This window comes from Lissotriton helveticus, chromosome 5_1, assembly GCF_964261635.1.
Source record: "Lissotriton helveticus chromosome 5_1, aLisHel1.1, whole genome shotgun sequence".
In the NCBI taxonomy this organism is placed as follows: Eukaryota; Metazoa; Chordata; class Amphibia; order Caudata; family Salamandridae; genus Lissotriton; species Lissotriton helveticus.
This window is the reverse complement of record NC_136065.1, coordinates 938,401,926-938,425,796: the sequence shown is the minus strand read 5'-3', so window position 1 is coordinate 938,425,796 and position 23,871 is coordinate 938,401,926. Positions and strand designations below refer to the sequence as shown.

The 23,871-nt window shown below is 43.2% G+C and overlaps 1 protein-coding gene across 7 annotated transcripts in view; it reads right to left on the bottom strand.

Moving 5' to 3' along the window:
* Positions 1–23,871, bottom strand: part of CC2D2B (coiled-coil and C2 domain containing 2B) — a 1,917,855-nt gene that overhangs the window by 1,855,213 nt on the left and 38,771 nt on the right. The window lies entirely within an intron of this gene.

Genomic DNA, 23,871 nt, shown 5'->3' with positions numbered 1-23,871 from the left:
AGCCGGATGCGGCACTGATGAGCGGGGGCGCAGATAGGCACGGCCCTACAATTCAAATCTGTAGTGGGTGAAGTAACCCTCTTGAACACATAGTTGTTGTCATGGTGTGCTGGTAATTTGCCTGATGAAAGGTCTATTAAACACCCTGACATAAATGCATTACCTGGCTTTGTCGCATCACTTACTCAGAAATAATTGTTTGTGATCTCTGACCGTCTCTGTCTCCCATCTGCTGCAGCTGCGCCGCCTGCTGTGCTGTGCTGTGGCTGTGTACCTTCCTCATCCTCAGCCTCCTCTTCAGAATCACACATTTCAACAGGTGTACCCTTCTTAGTGGCAAGGTTATGCAGCATGGCACATACAGCTATGATTTTGCAACACACCAGGGGTTGGTACTGCCGTGCACCTCCACTTGTGTGCAGGCAGCGAAACCAGCTTTTGAGGAGTCCAAATGTTCGCTCAACCATACTGCGTGTCCATCTATGTGCAACATTGTATCTCCTTTCACTTGGGGTGGATGGGTGCAGGTACGGAGTCAGGATGAAAGCGCGCATTGCATAGGCACTGTCACCTGTGTGTGAGATGTAAGTAAGTATTACACAGCGTACAACCTCAGCAACAGTTGTGTAATTCAGGGGGTGTCACATGTACTTACCTAGCAGGTAGCCTTCACCAAATTCTCCTGCAAGGAGACGGGTATATATCCCACTGTTCCTGAATATGTATGAATCGTGGGTGCTCCCTGGAAACTTTGCAACAATGACGGTGATTATGTTCTTCGTATCATATATGACCTGTACATTGATGCAATGTGTGGACTTGCGATTGCGGTAGATGTACTCCGTCGCAGCAGGGGGGCAAATTGGTATATGTGTTCCTTCAATGCAACCTATGACGTGTGGGAAGTGGGCCTTCTGATAAAAGTCCAACTTGGTCTTCAGCAGTTCTGCCTGTGTGCTGGGGAATTTGATGTAGTGTGCCATCCTTTGCAACATGGCATCCAGGAATTTGCTGAAAAAACGCGACAGGCAACTTTGTGAAACTCCACCTGCCACAGCTATTACCCCTTGGTAACTGCCAGATGCCAGGAGGTGCAGGCAACAGAGTACCTGTACATGAGTGGGTATTGCGTGCGCCCTTGGTGTCTGGTGCTCCAGGAGTGGGTGCAGGTCCCGTATAAGGTCCAAGATGGTGTTTGGGTGTAGCCTGTAGCGCTCATGGATTTCAGCCTTAGTCAGTTGGAACAGTGTTATTCGCACTCTGTACACGCGCTCCTCCCGTCTCCAGATCCTCAGTCCTGCTGCACGCAAACGTAGCCGCCTTGCTATCACGTACAGAGCCGCCATTGTGTTCACACTGATGCATTTTGTGGGCTGTTTTTATGCAGTGCACCTGATTACCACCTGCTTTCACTTAGTGTTAAATACCGATTCTTATTTACCGATTTTTGACAAATTCGGTATTACCGATTTTTGGTACATCACATTACCGAATTTTTACCGATTCCTTATTTCCGATTCGGTATTTTTTTTCCGATTCGGTATTTTTTTTTCCTATTCGGTATTTTTTTTTCTCCGAATCGGTAAATAGGGAATCGTTAAATGGTTTCCCTTATTTTTACCGATTCCTTATTACCGAAGCCAATCGGTAACACCTACATCACACATGGCTAAATACCGGTCGGTAACGGTGAAATTTACCGAATTTCACCGTTCCCGACCGGTATTTAGTCACCTACATCTAGCCCTTGGTTTGATAGAGGGCGGGCATACACCTGGAGACAGGGATGCACTTCTAAATCTAAGTGCTGACCGTGGGGGAGTAAAAAGGTGTATTAAAAACCATTACCCTTGTCCATATCCTGAGTTTATTCAGGGATTAAAGGTATGGTAGTTAAAAGAAGTGGTCGGTGATAAGGGACATTAATCTCCCTTCACCGTGTTATAACGGGTCGACATGTTTCTGCTAAAGTGTCCCCGAAGGGTACGCAGCATTCTTCAGGACCAAAGGGGAGGTTATTACCTAGAGGTCCACTTCCCGGCACCTAGTGTCAGAAAATTGGACCTGCTACTAATGTATGAAGGGGCTGTGAATTACAAGTACCCCTCTTGGTGTAGTAACCTAATGAGGGAAAAAGGGAAACAAAAAAGAAAAGAAGCATACACACCAAAGTGTGAGTATGAATACAACAAGTACACTGTACCATCCATTCAGCGCCATATCTATTGCGCACGTGGTTCAGTCTCTATGAGACACGTGATAAGTACACGTGTATCCTTGCAAACCAAAGAAAAGACTGTATTTTTTACCTTACCCTATAATCTAGCCTACTTGCTCCATGGGAGGGTAGAGGTGGAAGGACCTACTGAGACTTTCTGAAAACAAGAATTAAAAACACAATTATGTGTGGTAAAGATTCCAACATCCTGATTTAAAACCTGTTGGTTTGTTAAAAAGGACTCACAAGTAGAACTACAAATATTGTGGCCTCCAAGCAGAGTAAAGCACCCATACACACAGATGGCACATACAGCATCATGCATACTCTTACTGTCTATCTTCAGTGCTTCCAGCAGCTTTCTCTTAGGCGTCCTCTCGGTCTCCCCGTCGATGGAAACTGATGGGAAGGCTGGGGTTACATATACTGAGCTCAATTGGTTAATTGGTTCAGGTAATGAGCGGTAATTGGAGAACACAGGTGTGTTTCCTGTGTCCTCCTATAAGGTGCCTGGCCGCCTGGGGGAGGGCGTATCCTGATGGCTGCGTTTTCATTGGTCTGTATCCAAAAGAGGGGTAAAGGTTCTGTTCCGTGCATGCATGGTCTGTTTTATGCTTGGCCGAAACTTCTCCGTTTTTTAAAAAGAGTTCAGAAGTATGGGAAACACACTGACCTTATCTGCTGGTGCAGGCCAAAGTACGTTCAGTACAGTTATTGTGCTTGCATTCGCTCAGAAATATATGGGACATCAGCTCGCTCGCTCGCGAGAAGTGTGGTAGCTTTGCGCATGTGCGCTGATGTGTGCGGGGATGGGTAGCCTGACTGGATGTTAGCGCAGGAGCACTGTGTGAAAACTGGCAGATTTGGCCTATCACACTGTAAAACTGAGCGAGGAAGCGCTCGGATTAATTTAAATTTTTTCAGATGGAGAAAAAAAACTCTAGGTATTAGTGATGTTATGACAAAGTATCATATATGTTTGAGCACCCAAGTAATTAGGGCGGGACTTGATACGCTTATCATGGCCCCCTCCGATTGCTGTTGTTTTGCCTGCATTTCACCTGTGATCAAGAGCACAGGAGTGCTCGAAACGCGTTGGGCATGGTACTTTGGAGCGTGGAGTGCCCTCTTACCTGACATTGTTTCCTCGCAATTAAAGCAGTTCAACCATCTGTTAAGTGGCGTCTTCTCATTAGGCCAAACGATTAGCTATTGTGTTTGCGGCCTGGCCTAGGTCGCGAAGACGCCCTGCCGTGTATGCAGCGGACCGGGTGCTCTGAAGATTCGGAGCACCGTTGGAAGAGATGGGCAAGTGCAAGTGAAGTTGTATACACAGCAGGATTGAAGTGGCAGCCTTCACCCAACCCACTGGGGTAACACTGCACTTTATTGGGCCATACTACGGCATCCACTGGGAGAACAAAAAGAAGGGAACATCAAGTTCCAGAACGCCGTCTGGCACACGCCCATATGGGCGGGACTTGATATGCTTATCATGGCCCCCTCCGATTGACGTTGTTTTTCCTGCATTTCGCACGTGATCAAGAGCACATGAGTCCTCGAAACGAGTTGGGCATGGTACTTTGGAGCGTGGAGTGCCCTCTTACCTGACTTTGTTTCCACGCAATTAAAGCAGTTCAACCATCTGTTAAGTGGCGTCTTCTCATTAGGCCAAACGATTTGAGAGATATATATAAATATATATATATATATATATATCTCAACCACCCAGGCTGACCTCCAGAAGAAATCAGCGGGACACATGCTCCGGGCTCAAATGAAGGATTTATTTGGCTTATTGTACATGCACTCCTGTAGTCTATGAAAAGCTGTGGCAGACGCGTTTCTGTCCGGAATGGCCGTCATCAGTGCCGGTCCCACAAGCAAGTGAAAATTCGTGGGCTCCAGAGACCACTCCCTTTACAGCAGTCTCTCGGCTCCTCCTCCCACAGGTGAGTGTCTTAGTTGTGCTGCACCGCCCAGGAGCACTGCATTGTGGATATTGCAGTTCACGAGGTCCCGCATACAGGTGTATGGGACACAGACTCAAATTAATGCCCCCAATTTCTTGGCGCTTCCTGCGTTCCACATCAGGGATCCTGGGGATTAATGGTCCGGCCAAAACCTTCAAGCTTGATGCCGCCTCCTCTCTCCCCTCGCGTAAATACGCACAAAATAGATAATACCTCTGTCTTGTCTTGTCTTGTCTTTCTGATCTCTTGCAGGATGTCCGGTGTGTCTTATCTTATATCAGTTACTCCTTGTTTATTAATCAGTATTATTCATACATTTAATGAGTATTAACCAGTATTATTCATACATTTAGATTATAGTTTGCTACATATATTTGAATCTTATGCATTTGGCATCTGAGACAGCCTTTGTCTAGGGAGTATTATGTAATAAACCCCACGCTTTATTCTAAATGAGATAGAGTCTTTGCATTCTGTTTAACAAACCCCCTTTTCAAAGGTGTTGTTTGTTTTGTGTTGAAGTCTTGCAGTGCCAGGGGTGGTAAGACATTCATTACATGCTCAAAAGTGTATATTATTTAAGGGTGCAGTGGTAAAAAGTACCCCGCCTTGGGTGAATTCTGGGTCTTGCCCCAGCCTAAGGGGGATGTTGCAGTTAGGATCTGTCCTTTTTGTGAAAAGCAGATTCATTATATGGATGGAATGCTGACAATGCAAACATTTTCCCCCAGTCAAAAGATCTGAGTTAAATCCATCGTTCTTTTGCCCACTATGCCACCCCAGTTTGGATCCAGCCATATGCAAATCAGTCTTGACCCTGTGCCCCATGGAAACAGTCCAGACCAAACTGCTAGTCCAGGTCCTCCCTGGACTGATAACAAGCATCCTGGGACCGGTTTCAGGGTATGTCACCCTTCTTCAGCCAGGCTATCTTGAATCCAGTGGCACAGTGAGCAAGGGACCCACGTCTGGGCATACCCATCCCACTTAGGGCAAAAAGTATTACAGCAAACAAATGATGGACGGAATGCTGACAATGCAAACATTCTCCCCCAGTCAAAAGATCTGGGTTAAATCCATTGTTCTTTTGCCCACTATGCCACCCCAGTTTGGACCCAGCCATATGCAAATCAGTCTTGACCCTGTGCTCCATGGGAACAGTCCAGACTGAACTGCCAGGCCAGGTCCTCCCTGGACCGGAAACAAGCATCCTGGGACCAGTTTCAGGGTATGTCACACTTCTTCAGCCAGGCTAGCTTGAATCCAGTGGCACAGTGAGCAAGGGTCCCACGTCTGGGCATACCCATCCCACTTAGGGCGAAAAGTGTTACAGCAAACAAATGATGGAGGGAATGCTGACAATCCAAACATTTTCCCCCAGTCAAAAGATTTGGGTTAAATCCATTGTTCTTTTGCCCACTATGCCACCCCAGTTTGCACCCAGCCATATGCAAATCAGTCTTGACCCTGTGCCCCATGGGAACAGTCTAGACCGAACTGCCAGGCCAGGTCCTCCCTGGACCAGAAACAAGCATCCTGGGACCGGTTTGCATTTGTCACCCCGAGTTGGATGAGTATGCCCAGACGTGGGTCCCGTGCTCTCCATGCCACTGGAGTAAAGCTATCCTGGCTGATGAGGGTTGAAAGCCCGAAACTGGTCCTAGGATGCTTGTTTCCAGTCCAGGGAGGACCTGGCCTGGCAGTTCGAGCTGGACTGTTCCCATTGGGCGCAGGGACAAGACTGATTTGATTTCTTGATCATAGAGTTACTTTGGGGGCCCAAACGGAAGAGGATAAAGTTGAGAACTCTGCAGAGACGCAGGGGATGGGAGGGCTGGAGGTTTCCCGGCTATATTACTACTACATGGCTGCGCAATTGCAGTATGCGGTGCATTGATTTGATGAGCATGATAATTGGGAGAAGAGATTGTTGGCGGGCACGCACCAGGGAGTAGTGCTGCCGGACCTTTTTTTCTTGGGATCTAGGGTGTCGGAATCCTTTCCCTATGTCATACAGCACGTTACATCGGTCTGGGGAATAGTGCTATGGAAAATAATTGAAAAAACCCCATATGCCCCAGAGGCTCCGCTGTGGGCAGTCACACCCTTTAAATGGATAGGGCATACCATGAATGTTCACAAATGGAAAGAGGGAGGATGTCTTGTGATGGGAGACCTATATGTTGCGCAGTGGTTCGTGACACGAGAGGAAGCAGGTGACACCTTTCACTTGTGTAGGGGTCAGTTCCTGCAGTATGCCAAGATCTCGGCGGTGGCCTGAAAACTATGGCCAGCGTTCTCACAGGAACCACACGTCACAATAACACTGTAGATGGTTCACCACTTTGGCGGGAGGAAGAAGGTTGGTCTCTCACTTGTGCTGTGCATTAAGGGAGGACACCCTGGCTGCTCCCCTTCCAATACATATGAAGTGGCATGATGTAATAGGGGAGCCTCTAATGGACACACAATTGCGGAAAGTGCATAAAGGGGTCAAGCAGATAAGTTCTAATGCACGCTTCAAATTAACTCAATATAATGTGGTACACCAGACATAACTCACTCCTCGTGTATTACATAAAATATACAAGGACCACGCTGACTCATGCCCTAGATGTGGATGCTTGGATGCACACTTTAGCCACATGTTATGGGACTGTCCTAGACTAGTCCACTATTGGGGGGATGTTATAGATACCCTGCAGCCTGCCACGGGATGGATTATACCGGCCACTATTAATGGGGTGGTGCTATTACCCATGCCCCAAAATAAGAAACTCACTAGGAGATTTATACAGCTGGCTCTCGTCTTGGCAAAGTGCCGAATTACAATTCACTGGCTGAGTCCAGAAGCACCCAAGTCCGAGAAATGGATTAGAGATATGATAGAATGGGCCACAGCGGACTTAGTACGAATGAAGAAGGTCAGGGGGGACGACAAGCTTGAGATAAATGCAAGGGCTTGGTACTTAATGATCACACAATTGACCACGGACAAGGGTCATTCAGAAAGTTAGGCACTTTCCCTGAGTTCCACTCAGATGGAGGCTGACATAACACGTCCACCCGTGATTTCCCATATGGTAGAGAATAACACAGATAGTTGAGGTAACCGATAATAAGATGGTCTGAGTCTTGTATGCACGTAATCAACCATGACCGGGTGAGGGGAGGGATAAGGGGGTTTGGGGTAAGGGGGGGATAGGTTTATAGTTAATGTGACCAATGACTGAAAGGCTGAGACCGAAACCTGGGATCGGTGATCAATAATCAAAAGCTCAGCAGAGTAATGGTAATACCTTATGTTACATGATTGTATATCCTGTTCAACTGAAACCAAGAACGCTGTACTTGATATAATGTGTCTGTTTTGAAAAGTGGTTTCTCATGTAAATGTCAATAAAAATTATTAAGATTTTTAAAATTCTGAAAATTTTAATCAAAGAGGATTGGTCCGTCAGGAATGCGAATAGAGCAGAGAGATAACGCTTGAGAATACCCAAAACAGAGCCCTGCTGCGCAAGGGTAAGAATGAAAAGAAGGATTAGTAGATAAAGAGGCAGAAAGAGGGTCAATAGACCTTTCGGTACAATATTTTACAAATGTTTGCCAACGGCAGGTATATACCGTCTTAGTGGAGGGCCGCCTGGCCACCAAAATAACCTCAAAAGCTATCAACTGTCACCAGTAAATATCCACGCATGAAGGCGGAGAATTGACAGGTTCAGGTGGAGGACCCTCACCTGTTTGCTGCAACAGAATATCCTTCCGAAGGGGCATCGGAGGATTGATGCTCATTTTCAGAAGCTCTGGATACCGACTATCCTTGCCCAGTCCGGAGCCACAAGAATGACTTGGGCCCTGTCGTTCTTGATCTTCTTGAGAACCCTGGGCAGAAGTGGTATGAGCAGAATGGAGTACAGAGGTCTGAGCTCCACTTGCAATGAAAAGTATCGCCAAGTGATGGCCAGTTTGGAAACTCCAGCACACAAAACTGATGAAATTACGTGTTCTCTTCAGAGGGGAACAGATCTAACCAAGGCTCTCACCATTGTTGAAAGAGACCTTGCGCCACCTCTGACTGGAGTCACCATTCATGATCTGCTAGACATCTAAGGCAAAGTTTGTCCTCACTGGTGTTCAGAGAACCTGCCAGGTTTTGAACCACCGGGGTTATACCTGCTGTTCTGGCCATGTCCAGAGATGCTGGGCTTCTTGACAAAGGGTCCACGACCCCATTCTGGCCTGCTTGTTGTAGTACCACATGGCAGTGGAGTTGTCCATAAAAACCTGCACTAACTTGCCCCTGGAGGGAAAAAATGCTTTCAATGGCAAACAGATCACCCGAAGCTCCAACAAATTGAAGTGGAGACCCGACTCCACCGGATACCAGCATCCCCTGATCTCTACCTCTCCCAGATGGCTGTTGCATCCCAGGAGTGATGCATCTTTCACTACTGTGAAATCTTGCTGGGGAAGGGAGAGGGGTCTGCCTCTGACCCAAACACGGTTCGTCAATCATAAATGGAGGTATTCTGCAGTTCCCTCTGAGATCTGGACCAATGACAAGTGATTCCCCTGATGGTGCACCCACTGGAAATTCAGGTCCCACTGCAGAGCCTGCATACGCCATTTGGCGTGTTTTACCAATAGGATGCTGGAGGCCATGAGACCCAGCAGCCTCAGAGTCAGTCTTACTCAAATCCAGGATAGAGGCTGACACTTCCGAATCATAACCTGTATATCCTGGACTCGCTGCTCTGGAGGATACATCCGGAACTGCACTGTGTCCAGAACAGATCCGATGAAAGGGAGCGTCTGAGAAGGAGTCAAGTGTGACTTTGACACATTTATAGAGAACCCAAGTGAATGCAGGAGGTTCGCTGCAGTCTGAAGGTGGGAGACAACAGTCTGGGGATAGGAGACCTTCAACAGCCAGTCCTCGAGGTAGGGGAAGACTGAAACCCCTAACCTGCGCAGATGAGCTGCGACCACTACCATCACCTTGGTAAACACCGGAGGGGTGCTGGTAAGGCCAAAAGGTAGCACGGTAAACTGAAAGTACTCATGGCCTACCTTGAACTGCAGGTAACGTCTGTGGCCCAGCAGGATGGGGATGTGAAAATATGCATCTTACAGGTCCAACGTCTCCTTTGCCTAGGGCAGACAAGACCTGAGCTAACATGAGCATCTTGAAGTTCTCCTTTTTGAGGAAGAGATTGATGGTCTGAAGATATAAAATAGGCTGTATCCCTTTGTTCTTCTTTGGAATCAGAAAGTAGCAAGAATAGCAACCACTGCCTACTTTCTGAAATCGGAACCCTCTCCATAGCCCCCTTGGCCAGGAGAGCTGTAACTTCCTCTTGGAGTAAAGTTCGATAATCCTCGGCCAGCAGTTCTTGAAGAGGTGGAGTAGGGGGAGGAAAAGAAAGGAAAGACAGAGAATAGCCCTCCTGAATGATCTGCAAGACCCACTTGTCCGATGTAATGGACCTCCAGTGGAGGAGATGATGGCTTCTCCCTCAAATTGCAGGCTCAAACTAGAAGTGCTTGGAGGCTGCGGATGCCGAGGGCTGGAGGCAGACGACTTCTGGCTTCCCTTCCAAGGTTGGAATGAGCAGCGTCTACTTCCTCGCACAACTTGGGAAGTCTGCACAGAACAGTGGCTGGGATATGGTTAGCACAGTGGAATACCCTGTGCGTTGCCACGAAAGGGGCAAAGCTGGACTGGCCACGGGGTGTTACTGAGAGGCCCATGGATCTGGCTGTAGCACAAGATTCCTTGAAGCGCTCCAAGGCTGAGTTCGCCTTCTCTCCAAAGAGAGGAGCTCCGTCAAAAGGCATGTCAATCAGATTAGCCTGGACATTGCCCGAGAAGCCAGATGTTCTTAGCCAGGTGTGGTGCTATAAGGCAACCGTCAATGAAACTGCTCTGCCCAGCGATTCAGTTATGTCAAGGCCACACCAAATGGTGAATTTTGCTGCATCGCTCCCATCCTTGACCGCCTGGGAGAGTACAGCTCAGCGCTCCTCTGGGACCTGTAGCATCACTTGCACAACCGTCTCTCAAAGGCAGTGGGAGAAACGGCCCTATAAATATACGTTTTTTACCGACCGCAATGCCATGCTAGTGGAAGAAAACATCTTCTTCCCAAGTGTGTCCAGCCTCTTGGATTCCTTAACCAAAGGAGCGGAAAGAAATGCGCCATGGGAAGTCGAAGCCTGCACCACCAAGCTCTCAGGGATGGAGTGTTGGTTGAGGAATTTTGGGTCAACTGGAGCTGGGCGATGGCGGTGTGCAACTGTCCTGTTCACAGGAACCCCTATGCTAGGTTTGGACCATGTGCCTAGGAGGACATCTTTTAGGGCTTCATTAAAGGGCAATAGGGGTTCAGAGGTGGAAGTCCCACGCTGAAGCACTTCGGTCAGAAGATTAGTCCTGACCTGCACAGGGGACAACTTCAGTCCAAGAACGTCTGCTGCCCTTGTTACACCATGGCATAAGAAGCACCCTCCTCCGTAGCCACAGTTGGCGGCAAGATCATGCCACTATCTGGGAATGTATCCAGCCCACTGGCTTCGCCCAGTTCCTCATACCAGTCTATCTGTTCTACAGATACATCCTGATGTTCTAAAGGGTCTATAGCCCACTTCCAGTCCTCTCCCGTGCCTGGAAAGTCATCAAAATGTCCAGGCGACAACACAAAACCTCTGGGTTATGCCAGCACCAGAGTCGTAGTCGAGCGACGCAGATCCGGTTCTGAGTCATCTGGAATAAGGATGAGGCTGGTGGACGCCAGCTGCGCCAGAGGCACCGTCTTTGGGTCTGACGCCAGGGAAGGTTTCATTGCCACGACCTGCATTGTGTTGGATCGGATCCCTGGGACCCCACCAGCGCCCTGGCAGGAGCTGACGCCATAGAATCTGATGGATCCCCTTCCGACCCCGCGGAGCCCGAAGGCTCACCAGAGGGGTCAGCCCGCTCAAATACGCGGTGCATGGCCTCATAAAATAATTTTCTTTGAGCGGGGGTCCCTCCAGCTTCCGGTAATGGAGGGAGGTGCGGGTCGACCTTGGCTCCAGCTCAACAGAACCATGCCTAGAGCATCGGTGCTCCTTACCTCGTTCAACGACTGATAACAGTCGGGGTGAAGATGAAGTCGGCTTAGACTTTTTCTTGTGCCTCTTCCCCGAGTGTCCTGAAGACCTCAAGTGGGATGAAGAGGATTTGGAGCTCCGTGAATGGTCCTGCGACCTTCTCTTCTTTGATCGGGACTGTGATCTCTGCAGAGTCTCGCTGGCCGGTGTCAAGTGCCTGTCCGCAAGGAGCGTCATAGCTCACTCCCACAAGACCTTCGGAACCATGGCCTGATAGTCTGAGTATGACTTTGAGCTGTGGTCATATTTGAGACTCCAGAGACAGATGAGGTGGGATCAGTTACCGACATGGCGAGATGATAGGTGCCACATGGTTTAAACCCTGTCTTTCTAGAAGACATCCCACAACACACAGAACAAATGTTTGGTCAACAAAAAGTTGAAAAAGCCTGTCAAAAAGAGACATAGGGGTAGCTCTTCTCCGGATCGGCACTTAACTGACGCAGAAAGAAAATAACTGATGTCCGTGCACCTGGGTGGCTTGTATATAGGTGACCGCCATGTCATAACCAATGCTAACGGTGACATCACATGGAACTGAATGGCGCGCAAGGCATCCTGCTCACACAAACGTTTCTGGATCCAGCCTGACACCTGGAAAATACAACTGTAAGGAATCTGCAGCTCTAAGCTTCTATCAGATGTTCCCATCTGCCCTTCCTTCCCATCGATGCTGCTTAAAAAGGTATTCCTGCTCAGAAACTGCAGTGGGACCACAATCCCTGAGCAGCCATCTTTTCAGAAGGGCAATAATGTCCTCTTGAAATACTTTTTGGTCAGAGATCATTATTCAGCCATAATACCAGGGCAGGATATCTTTTGGGTGGGGCATCATTAGTAAGGGAAAGCAGATGGGCATATTTACGCCGCCCCACCCCCTTATCCACCAACTTGTGGAGACAAAATGTTCCTTGGACAACAGCAATCATTTCTGGCTGAGCAAACAGAAACAGAGTGAAGAGTGAGGCTTCCTGACACAAAACAGGTCTCTTTCAGGACTCTAGCCGCCATCTACATTTTGGGTCCCCCTGGGGTGGACATGGGAGAGCTAACCTATGAAGTACCAGACATCATTTATTTTCTTTAGAGAAGTTATGTGACCTATGCCCCATGGTCTAGTTTCTAGACACAACCAAAATTCAGTAGAGATGAACACTTAAAAACATAATCTATACATTTAAGAATTTTCAATTTGCTGTTTGTCACTAGGATTTGAAAAGTGGAATATCTACAGTTTTTATTCCTTGGTTTGCACTGAACATAGGGAAATCCAGCATCCACACAAAGTTTTGAATTGTAGAGACCTTGGTCAATCAAAGGAGTAATGCCCTGTATGCATTGTACAAACGCTCTTTACCTAAAATGCCCTATAAACTTTATTGTTGAGAGCCACTTTTTTTACATTTATATAGCAGTGAATATAGGATTTTACTGCCAACTGCAAAAACCCTAGCATCCAGCAGTACTGCACTTCGGCTAGTACAACACAGTATCTCATATGTGTAAGAAGGCATATCATATAGTACAGTAAAGGGTTAATATTGTGGCAGTGTGAAATCAATGTGGACTACATGTTGGGGCACGCTGCCTTATGTAAGGCCAGGGTCATCACAGCCCATTTTCCAGCCTAGAATACCATCTAAATGTAAAATGTAATCCTATGAAAACCCAATGTATTCTACATTTCCATTGAGGATGGCTATAGAATGACAGAAGTCGTTGGGCACGTCATTAGCTGGCATCAAAGTAACCGTACAAACCTCAGACAGTTCTGAAAACTAGAGACTCAAGGAAATCCAAGGATGTGTGGCTTGCTTGGATCGCAGGTTTTCATGACAAGAAAGTCCAGCAAAAAACAAAAGGTGCCTAAGAAAACCCATGGTTTTCCTTTTATTTCATAAGGGAAGGCAATAGTGTTTGGGCACAGGGTCAGCCCACAAACCGAGAACTCTACCAGCCCTGGCTTTTCCGAAAAATAGAGACCCAGGAGAATTATGTGGGGTGTGACAGAGTTCGAGCTACAAAAAGTGGTGACAGAGTTCCAACATGTTCCGCATTCCATCCATCATTTGTGTGTCATTTGCTTTCTCACCCTAACTGACCCAGGTATGCCAAACGTCGGTCCCAGGCTCACTGTGCCACTGGATTTAAACTAGCTTGGCTGATGAGGGGTGATACTCCGAAACCGGTCCCAAAGCTTGTTTCTGGTCCAGGGAGTACCTGGATTGGCAGTTCGGGCTTGACTGTTCCCATAAGGAGCAGGGTCAAGACAGATTTGCATGAAGCTGGGTCTAAACTGGGGTGGCAATGGTGATCAAAAAACCAACTGATTTAACCCAGATTTCCTGACTGGGTGAATGTGTGATTTGTTCAGCATTCCTTCCATTGTTTGTGAGTCTTTTGTTTTCTTGCCCTAAGTGCACCAGGTATGCCCAGATATGGTTCCCGATCTCACTGTGCCACTGGATTAAAGCTAGCCTGGCTGAAGAGGGGTGATACTGCAAAACCAGACCCAGGATGCCTGTCTCTGGTCCAGGGAAAACCAGGCTTGGCAGTTGGGGCTTGACTGTTCCCATGAGGAGCACGGTCAAGACTGATCTAAATATGGCTGGGTCTAAACTACGGTGGAATGGTGAGCAAAAGAATGATGGATTTAACCTAGATCTCTTGACTTGGGGTGAATGGTTAATTAGTTCCACATTACCTCCATCATTTGTATGTCTTTTTAGTTACAACTTACAGCACAAGATTGGAAAAAAGTGACCTCGGAGGTGAAACTGATGGAGCGAGATTTGGAAATAATTTTAATTTCAACTCGTAAAGTCACACTTCCATAATAAGAAATAATTTTTACTAACGTTTTGTGCTGTGTGTGTATTAATTCAACCTAGTTTAAAGTTGCATCTACACAGAACACACGGGAAACTAACATGTGTGCTCATAGACGTGCATTATTGTTGCATCTTTTGTTTGTGGGAATTAATAAATTAAATCTGTCTATTTGTTATGTCATAACTAATTGCGGCTGTTTTAAAAATGACATGTGCTTATTTTGCTTTCCTTGTCTATTTAGTGTCACTCTATTCTTTACAGGTGCATAAAGAATCTCGTTGGATTTTATGAAGAATGGTAGATATAACTGCTGCTTTATTTGTACGCTTTAGCTAGGTAATTTAGACTAATGGGTTAATCATTAGCAATGGTGGGAGGCAACAGAACAAACTATATTTCTCGCATTAATTATTCTTTTGTGTTTGTTTATATAATAGTTACCGTTAAATTGGCTGCTTTGGGCCTAGATTACTCGAGTCTGCTAAAATTCTGCTTGGAACCAGAGAGAGTCCATGTTGGCAGCGATTTCCTCCGGCCTGAAACAAAATTGTCGTGCTGAGCTGACAAACCTTAAGTCGAGCAAGGCCAAGGCCAGGAACCGGCAAGAAGGTCTGAAACATGTTACGTATCTGAGGAAGCCAAAAAACTTTTCCTTGTATCAAATGTTGCAACTGGAGGAAGCTGCGTTGTTCGAAAACTATAGACAATGGTCTCTAAGAACGTGCCGGAACTGTGATTCTGAAAATGTGGTGACACGTCGCCTGTCACTTTTTGACCAATGGGACTCCGATTTCAGCAGAGAAATATGCTCTTTTTTAGATTAGCTTAGCGTAGAAAGGTATAAAAACCCATTCCCCGTGGAAGGGTTGCGCTGCTGCTTTTTGCTGACCTTTGGATGAGGGTGTCGTACAGATGAACTTTCCTTGGAGCACGTAAGAGCCCTCAAAGACTTTATTCCTTTATTTCCAATTATTTAGCATAGTTAGGGACTTAGGTTTTGAAAATGCTAAACTAATAAATTCATTTGCAATAATAATTTCTAAATTTCGTAAATTTTATCATAAACACTTGCAATAATTCTAATAAAAATGCTTCAATAAAGATTTCAATTGCAATCATCTAAATAATAGTTAATAAAAATCTTACTTTGGAAAACAAGCTGGACTTGTTATTTCATGCGTTTAGGTTACTATTAGCAAGATTTATCGCCATAAGTGGCTTAATAATCAGTGAGGTTTGTTGAAGTATAATGATTTTCATTTACCGGGGTTGTATATAAATGTATATAATTTGTGAATAGGTTAATTAAGCCACATGATTCAGTTGGTCAAAATATGTCATGTTTGATTAATGGGCCTTGTATTTGAATAGTGATTTTTAGTGTATATTGTGAAGATGGTAGCGTAGTTTATGACATATTTCCTATAGGCCGCTGGATCAATTCCCTGGTAGCAGAGGATGGTTGCTATGGTAACCAACATACTATATAGTAGTTGCATAGGATCAATGTCTAACATACGTTGAGTTCGTTCTCGTGTTATACGTAAGCTGTACCGGTACAAAATAGTGTGATGAGAAGGTAATCACACAGCACATTTGATCTGTTTCAGAATAGTGGTATCGACGTGTATCACAAGTGTTGTCGCTGTGCAACACATGTTAGGGAAATTAGGTGTGAATGTATGCATAGTGAGGATTATCTAAGAAATTTGAGCAGCATGAGTATAGGGACAATGAGCCCGTTCTAAAACTCACTGTGAAAAGAGTAATAGTATATATACAAGCTTGAGTGAAGGGTAAGATAACGTGGCTTATTTTACTAACGGTGCATGTTATCTATAAGCAGGTGAGAGTCTTGCAAAGATTACATGTGTGTAAGGTTAGGGATATTTTCCGTTTGAAAGTGCGTAATTGATTCTGTAATTCCGTTCGAGTCAAACTTTGAATTACTACTTTAAATGTGCATTCAGAGGGAAACGCGTTCGCTATTACTTGTTTGAAGGGTAGAGTAAAGGGATTACTTTATCGGCGAATGTATATTCTGTGAGAATAGCGCCGTCTATTCCACACAAAAGAATTCTAGTACGATTGAAATTCTGTCACTTTATTAGAGAAACAGACAGATGAGTCTTTCTTGTCATTGTTAAATTAATTACAGTGAAAAAGGCGTTCTTAAAATGGCGCTGTGGAAAGTTTTTGTGAAGGAGGGGTGAGCGCTGAGAGTGAGACACGAGAAACCGCAGCAACTGTGTACGTCACGCGGTTCGCGCAGTGATTGGGTAGCATACATCACAGGCTGTGTTCTGATTGGCTCTCGTGACTCTGACTAGCTGTAAGCTGATTGGTTCTTTGAGAAAACACCATTTCTATTGGTTGAGCAAGGTAGTGACGTAGCTTAACCGTGATTGGTTTGTTGGTGTATTTCGCGCACGGATTGGTTGGTGTAACGGAACATCCAGGAAATAATTTACGATCAATTTTATTAAGTGGATTTGATTCAGAAAATGAGTTATTATTTTAAACATGTTGAGAAAAAGCCCACAATGCTTCAAGGGTTTAAAAATGTTATCTCACCTGACAAGAAAATAAAAACGCGAGGTGGTAAATTACTTCATAAATACAAAACACCTGCAGCGTATATGGAAGGTGAATATGGTTATCATACTGTTTTATGGTTTGATGTTTGGAAACATTATACTAAGGACGACGGCGTTTTGATTTGGCCAGACGATGGTTCTTTTAACATGAGAATTTAAAGAAATTTAAGAGAAAGGATGTCAGCTCTTATACCAAAGCCTAGACCGACACAATTTGAAGCTTTAGTTGAATGGGAAGATGAGATGGTTCAACTTCAGAGAGAAGCGAATGGAATTAAAAGACCTTTAAAAACACCGAGTTATAGAAGAGAAACGCATGAGGATAGAATGCGAATGTGGAGACAAGGAGACATGTGCGATGGTCTCTATTTAATTAGGGAAATGGTTTTAGGATCTCCCGGTGAAAAAAGAGCTGAAAATAAAAATAATGTTATCACAGAAAGTGAATCTGAAGATGCAGTTTTAGAAGAAATTTTTACTTCTAATAAAAAGAATGAACCTTTGAGACAACCTCAGTCATGGTCTACTCCGATGGTTTCTACTGGAACCATACCAAGTGCACCTATAATAAATGAATCGCCTAAATTATATCCAAATAATTCAAAATCTTTTGAAACTCCAGAAAGATTAGAAACAGGAATAGACTCTAGTGTTTACAGTGGAAGCAGACAGTTTTCAATAACTCCGAAGGAAAGAGAGGCTCCTAGGAATATAATGAGAACTGACAGAAATGAAGAAAATGTAAATACTTCAGAATAATTACGATCAAAAGAAGAATTAATTCGGCAGATAACAAAGGGTATGGAAGCAGTAACAGTTCCAGTAACGATTGGTCCTGTTCAGCCTGTTTTCGATCAAAGAGAAAACAACAAGGCAGGTTTGAAAATTCCTTTAAATGTAGAAATTCAAAAGGTTGCTGAAAAATTTTATTCAGATTAATCTGCAAATTAATCGTGAGAAAACGAGAATGCCTGATTTGACTTTTAATGAAGGTTCTTATTATAAATCACCAATGGGTGCAGAATCAGATGCTGAATCTTCTGAAAGAAGAGGGTCAAATTCAAAACTTGATGTTGCAAAATTAAAAGCAAACTTGGAAGAATTAATAATTGGCACAATTGGTCCTGACAGTCTAAAGTTTTATCGTGATGATGAACTCCTGTTCATCTGTAAGAGCATTCAATGGAAAACAAAGAATAAATATGATCAGTTAGAAGAACTGGCAGGTGAATTAGAAATCGATTTAAACAAACAGAACAATTTCGGTAAACACTACAGATTGGATTTTACAGAGAAGGACATTGAAAACTTTAACACAATGGGAAGAATAATGCACATAAAAGATTTGATCGTTTACATAAAAAAGTTAGGTGAATTGAGTAAATGGAGAGTAAAATGGACTAAAAAGAAGGAAGATGAAAAGTTGGAAAAATTGTCTAAACAATTTCCAATGAGAGAAATTGCAGGTGGAGGTTATGTTCATGTTCCTTGGTCGAGACAGGATATTTTACTTTTCACGAATGATTTTCCCCGATTGAGAGAGAAACCTGTGGAATGGTATCGACAGGTAGATAGATTCATCAAAGTTTCGAAAGTTTTATGGATTGATCTAGATGGATTTTCCCATCAGATCTTTGGACAGAATGTAAAATTGCTGTGGGTTGGCCAAAAGAGGAACCGGAGCGAATTAAAGAAACAGGTGCTCCAGCTCCAATAGTCATGGACTTTTATGAAAAAGTGATTTACTGGTTAAAACAGAAAATTGCCCCAAAAGAAGTTGATTGGGTAAAGATAGACAGAACAAATCAGGAACCAAAGGAATCAGTTCATTCATTTTATGAAAGATTATTGTTGGTTTTCAAACAATATAGTGGTTATGAAAAATTAGATGAAAAGGATATGAGTCATTTTATCTATAGATTTGTTTATGGTCTTAGACCAGAGGTTGGAGAAATGATTAGGAATAATATTGTCGGATGGCAATCGCTTTCAGTTGATGATATCCTAAGAAAAGCTAAATACTGCAGTGACGAGTTAGAAGTCAAACAGAAAAGGTTAAAAGAGAAAGTGATGTGGGCACAAGTGAAGGTGGCTGAACAGCAAATAGCTAGTCTTGAAAATAAAAATACAAATTTTGTTCAGAATCAGAACCAGAGTCAGGGTCAAGGAAATTTTAAAGGTAATAATAATAACCCAAGGTATAATGCTAAAGTTGAGGAATTAAAACAAAAATTACCTTGTTTTAATTGCGGCGAGATTGGACACTGGAAAAGTGAGTGCAAAAACCCACCCAGAAATTTTAAAAATCCATTATTAAACCCACAGATGCAGAATGATGTTGATCTGCAGCAACAGCTACAGCTACAGCGTCAACTGAATGACCTGAGTCTTCAGCGACAGCTACAGCATCAAATAACTCAACAGCAGAATCAATTTCCACAGCCCCCATTTCCAAATTGTGGGGGAGGTCAAAAATATAATCCAGGTGTGGGATTTGGAGGAGATGATCAGGTAATAAGGACTCAAAGACAAAATGTACAAAATGTTTCAGGTCAATTTTTATTAACAGGAAACCAAGGAAGCGATTCTGATGACTGCTTCTGACGGTGCCCGAGAGAGGGTGAAGAGTGTGTAATTGGAGCCGCTCTTGAGGTTGACCAGTCCGGTCCATTTGTAAATGGGAAAGTAAATGAAGTAGATATTACTTTTCTTGTGGACACTGGTGCTACCCGTTCTACTGTTAGATCAGTGGAAATTGAAAACCTACCTCTCTCTGGAGATACCATCCAAGTAGTCGGAGTAAGTAATCAACAAATTAAAACGGATCTAACTGATCCAGTGCAGGTTGAAATTGGCAGTTTTAAAGACAAACACAGATTTGTAGTTTGTAATAGCAGTCCAGTGAACTTACTGGGGAGAGATATATTATGGAAAATGAATTGTAGAATATATTGCTCTCCCGAAGGAATTGAATTACAAACAATGGAGGAAGATGCTTTGTACAAGATGACAATGTTGTTGGTGGAAGCAAAAGAAACAAAATTGTTTCCTGCATTCGAAAAAAGAAAATTTACCAGAAGAACTAAAGGAGACAGTTAAAACTGAAATTTGGGATTTTACAGGAAATGAGATGGGTCTGATGAAACATATCGATCCAGTTAAAATTACTGTAAAGCAGGGAATAGAATTTGCAAACATTGCTCAATATAAAATGAAAGCAGAAACAATTGAGGGTGTCATTCCCGTGATTGAGAAATTCATTAAACAAGGTGTTTTAAAAGAAATTGAGAGCAGTCCTTGTAATTCACCGATTATGGGAATCAAAAAGTCAAATGGAACTTATAGAATTGTTCAGGATTTGAGAAAGATTAACCAAATTGTGGTTCCTTGCTGTCCAGTTGTTCCAAACCCAGCTGTCATTCTATACCAGATTCCGCATGATGCAGAATGGTATACTGTCATTGACCTTTGCAATGCGTTCTTTACTGTTCCATTGCATCCAGAGAGCCAGGAAATCTTTGCTTTTAGGTTCCAGAATAGGACCCTCGCTTGGTGTAGAATTCCTCAAGGGTATACAGATAGTCCTTCCATTTTTAATAAATTGTTAAAAAGATCTTTAGAGGATTTAAATCTACCTGGCAAATCGACATTGGTACAGTATATTGACGATCTGTTGATTGCAGCAAAAACCAGAGACAAGTGTGTGACAGATAAAATTACTCTTTTAAATCATCTGACAGATGAAGGACATAAAGTATCTCCTACAAAGTTGCAGTTTTGTAAACAAGAAGTAAAATATCTTGGCCATAGAATTGCAAAGGGAATGAGACAGGTGACAATTGAGAGAATCAAAATGATTCAAGCAATGCAACTTCCAAGAACTCTAAGACAGGTTAGAATGTTTTTAGGAATGGTTGGTTACTGTCGTCAATGGATAAGTGGATTTTCAGTAATTGCAAAACCACTACAGAAATTGACAAAATCAGATGTAAAAGATCCAATTATTCTTACTGAGATTGAGTTGGAAGCTTTTGAAAAATTAAAAAGAAGTCTGTGTGAAGCTCCAGCTCTGGGCATGCCAGATTACGAAAAGGGGTTTGAGCTGTACTGCAGTGAAAGAGAAGGATGTGCATTGTCTGTGTTAATACAGAGACATGGGAATATGAGAAAACCTATTGCATATTTCTCAGCAGTTCTTGATCCTGTTGCAAAGGCCTTACCAGGTTGCTTAAAAGCAGTTGCGGCAACAAGTGTTAGTCTTGAACAGAGCGAAGGAATCATAATGGGGTTCCCTGTAAAAGTCTATGTTCCCCATTCAGTTGAGATTCTATTAACAAGGAGTAAAACTCAACATTTGACAAGCAATAGATTAACGAAATATGAGAAAATTATTCTGGGAGCAGATAATGTGTCAATAGCAAGGTGTGTGAATTTAAATCCTTCCACACTGTTGCCTGATACTGAAATTACTGATGAGAATAATGTAGAGCATGAGTGCTTGGATGTTATGGAATACTGTACCAAGCCAAGGCAAGACATTAAAGATGAACCTTTGCCTGAATCAGATTTTGTTTACTTTGTAGATGGCTCCTGTCTGAGATCAGAGGGAGGTGTTTTGAAAGCAGCATACTCAGTCTGTACAGTGGCAGATGTTGAAGAAGCATTTCAAGGGAACATGGTTTAATACCAAGTTCAGAACGATTGCTGAATCACTTTGTCAAAGGTGTTTGATCTGCCAACAAATGAACCCAAACAGGAAATCAGTTGTGGGAACGGGAACCATAGGTCAGGAGGGTGGTCTTTTCACTAGGTTACAGATGGATTTCATAGAGATGCCTAGACATAACAGGTTAAAATATGTCTTAGTGATTGTCTGTCTATTTTCAAGATGGGTAGAAGCATTCCCCACATGTCACAATGATTCAATCACTGTAGCAAAGTTACTCTTAAGAGAGATAATCCCTAGGTATGGATTTCCTGTGACTATTGAGAGTGATAGAGGAGGACATTTTGATAACAAACTGTTGAGTTTGATCTGTGAAGCATTAAACATTGAGCAGAAGTTACATTGTGCATACAGACCAGAGGCTTCTGGAATAGTCGAACAGATTAATGGGACAATAAAAAACAGAATTGGAAAAATGTGTCTAGACATAGGTATAAAGTGAACAGATGCTCTTCCACTTGTTCTGATGTCTCTGAGAAGTACACCTGATAAAAAGACAGGTTTGAGTCCACATGATATTATCATGGGCAGAGTCATGAGACAAGCATTTGTACCTGTAGGAAAGCTGTTAAGCATTAATGACAGTGCAATTTTGGAATACTGTAAACAGTTGTCTGACGTAGTGGCTTCTGTGTCTAATCAGGTTGGAACTGAAGTACAGTCGAAAGACAAAGTGTTAACACATGATCTGAGACCTGGAGATTGGGTCAGAACAAAAGTTCATCGAAGAAGAAATTGTCTGGTACCGAGGTGGCAGAAGCCTAGGCAGGTGATTCTTGTTACAACAAATGCAGTGAAGTGTAGAGGAATAAAGAGGTGGATTCATCCAAGTCACACTATTCCGATACCTACACCTGAAAACTCTGATGAAGAGAGTGATACAACAGCTGATTCAGATTCTGAGGTAGAAGGTGAAGAAATTCCAGATTCTGAAGATCGATAGAGAGGTCGACATCTGGAAAAAGTTTCTGTAAATGGAAATCTGAACAGAAAAGATTTGGAAATCATTGAAATAGACTCTGAAAAAGATGAAGATCTGCTAGAAGACAACGAAGCAGATGGAATAAGGATAACTGATAAAATCGAAGAAAAAGAAGTTGAAACTGCAGAAATATCTGACCAGGAGAGTATCGAAAAGCAGAAAACGAGCTCTGAAAGAAGGAACAGAAAACCAGAAACTGGGAAGTTGAAGGTGATTAAAGAAGAGAGTGAAAACGAATTGCCAAGTACCAGTAATGGAAGACAGAGTATAGTTCCTAACGGAGTGAGACTGCCGATTAGAAAAGTTCCTGAGTCAAGAATTGAAATTTCTGACAGCGATTCTGGAGAAAGCGATGAAGATTGTCAAAGGGAAAGTGTGAGAAAGAGATCTTGGAAAACAGAATCTAATTTGGCTGAACCAAAAAGGAAGATTCTGAGAAAAGGAGAAACCTGGCCAAATGAAAACGGAGGATTAAGAGTTAGGTTAATTAAAAGATCGAAGGAGCAGGTGAATGAGATTACTAGTCAAGAAGATCCTGAAAAGAAAGCAGAAAAAGGAAGGAAAATAGAAGTAGTGACTAGAAAGACAAAGAGAGTTTTGAGACCTAATCAGAAATACAAATCACCTGAATGGACGTATCTAATTATACCTCCTGTTATTGAAATTAACAGTAGTAGTCAAGAAGAAGTTGAGGAAATCAGTGACAATGATTAAAATACTTATATGATACAATTTTTGTTTTTTGTTTTTGGCAAAAGGCTGAAGAAACTGTGTTAGGTGACACAAGGTTGAAGAAAGTATGTTTAGTTGGAAAATAACTTGTGACATAAGGTCGAAGAAAAGTTGTTAGAGGGATATAAAAAAAAATTAAAAAAAGATTTAAAAAAGGGGGGTGTTTTAGATTTTAGATTTTTACATATTTTAAAATGTTGTTTTCTTTTTCTTTACTTCTTTGAAAATAGACTAGCTAGAATGCCTTATGTTATGGAACGTAGTACTTCGAAATGTTCCATTTTTAAGAAATGCTGTAAGATGACACTGGTGTGTGTGCTCATATTAATTCTGCTTTGGTTAATTTTAGCTGTTGTTGTTCCTTTTGAGATCAATAAAGAGTTGTATAAGGTCAACATGACAAGTAAAGCTTCAGTTAGTCAAGATAAACATAGTGCAATAGGCAAAGCTAACAAAGTTATTGATCACAAACCTGAGGCTCATCAGGATAGGTCTGTTAGTGATTTTTCAAGTAATACATTTTCAAGGCTTTTAGGAGAATATGTTAAAGTCATGGATGTCAAAGATTGCTACATCTGTGTAAAGTTGCCTGCTTCTGTTTCGGAGGTAGTGACATACAATATGCTTCCTCTTACATATGGCATGACCTGCAG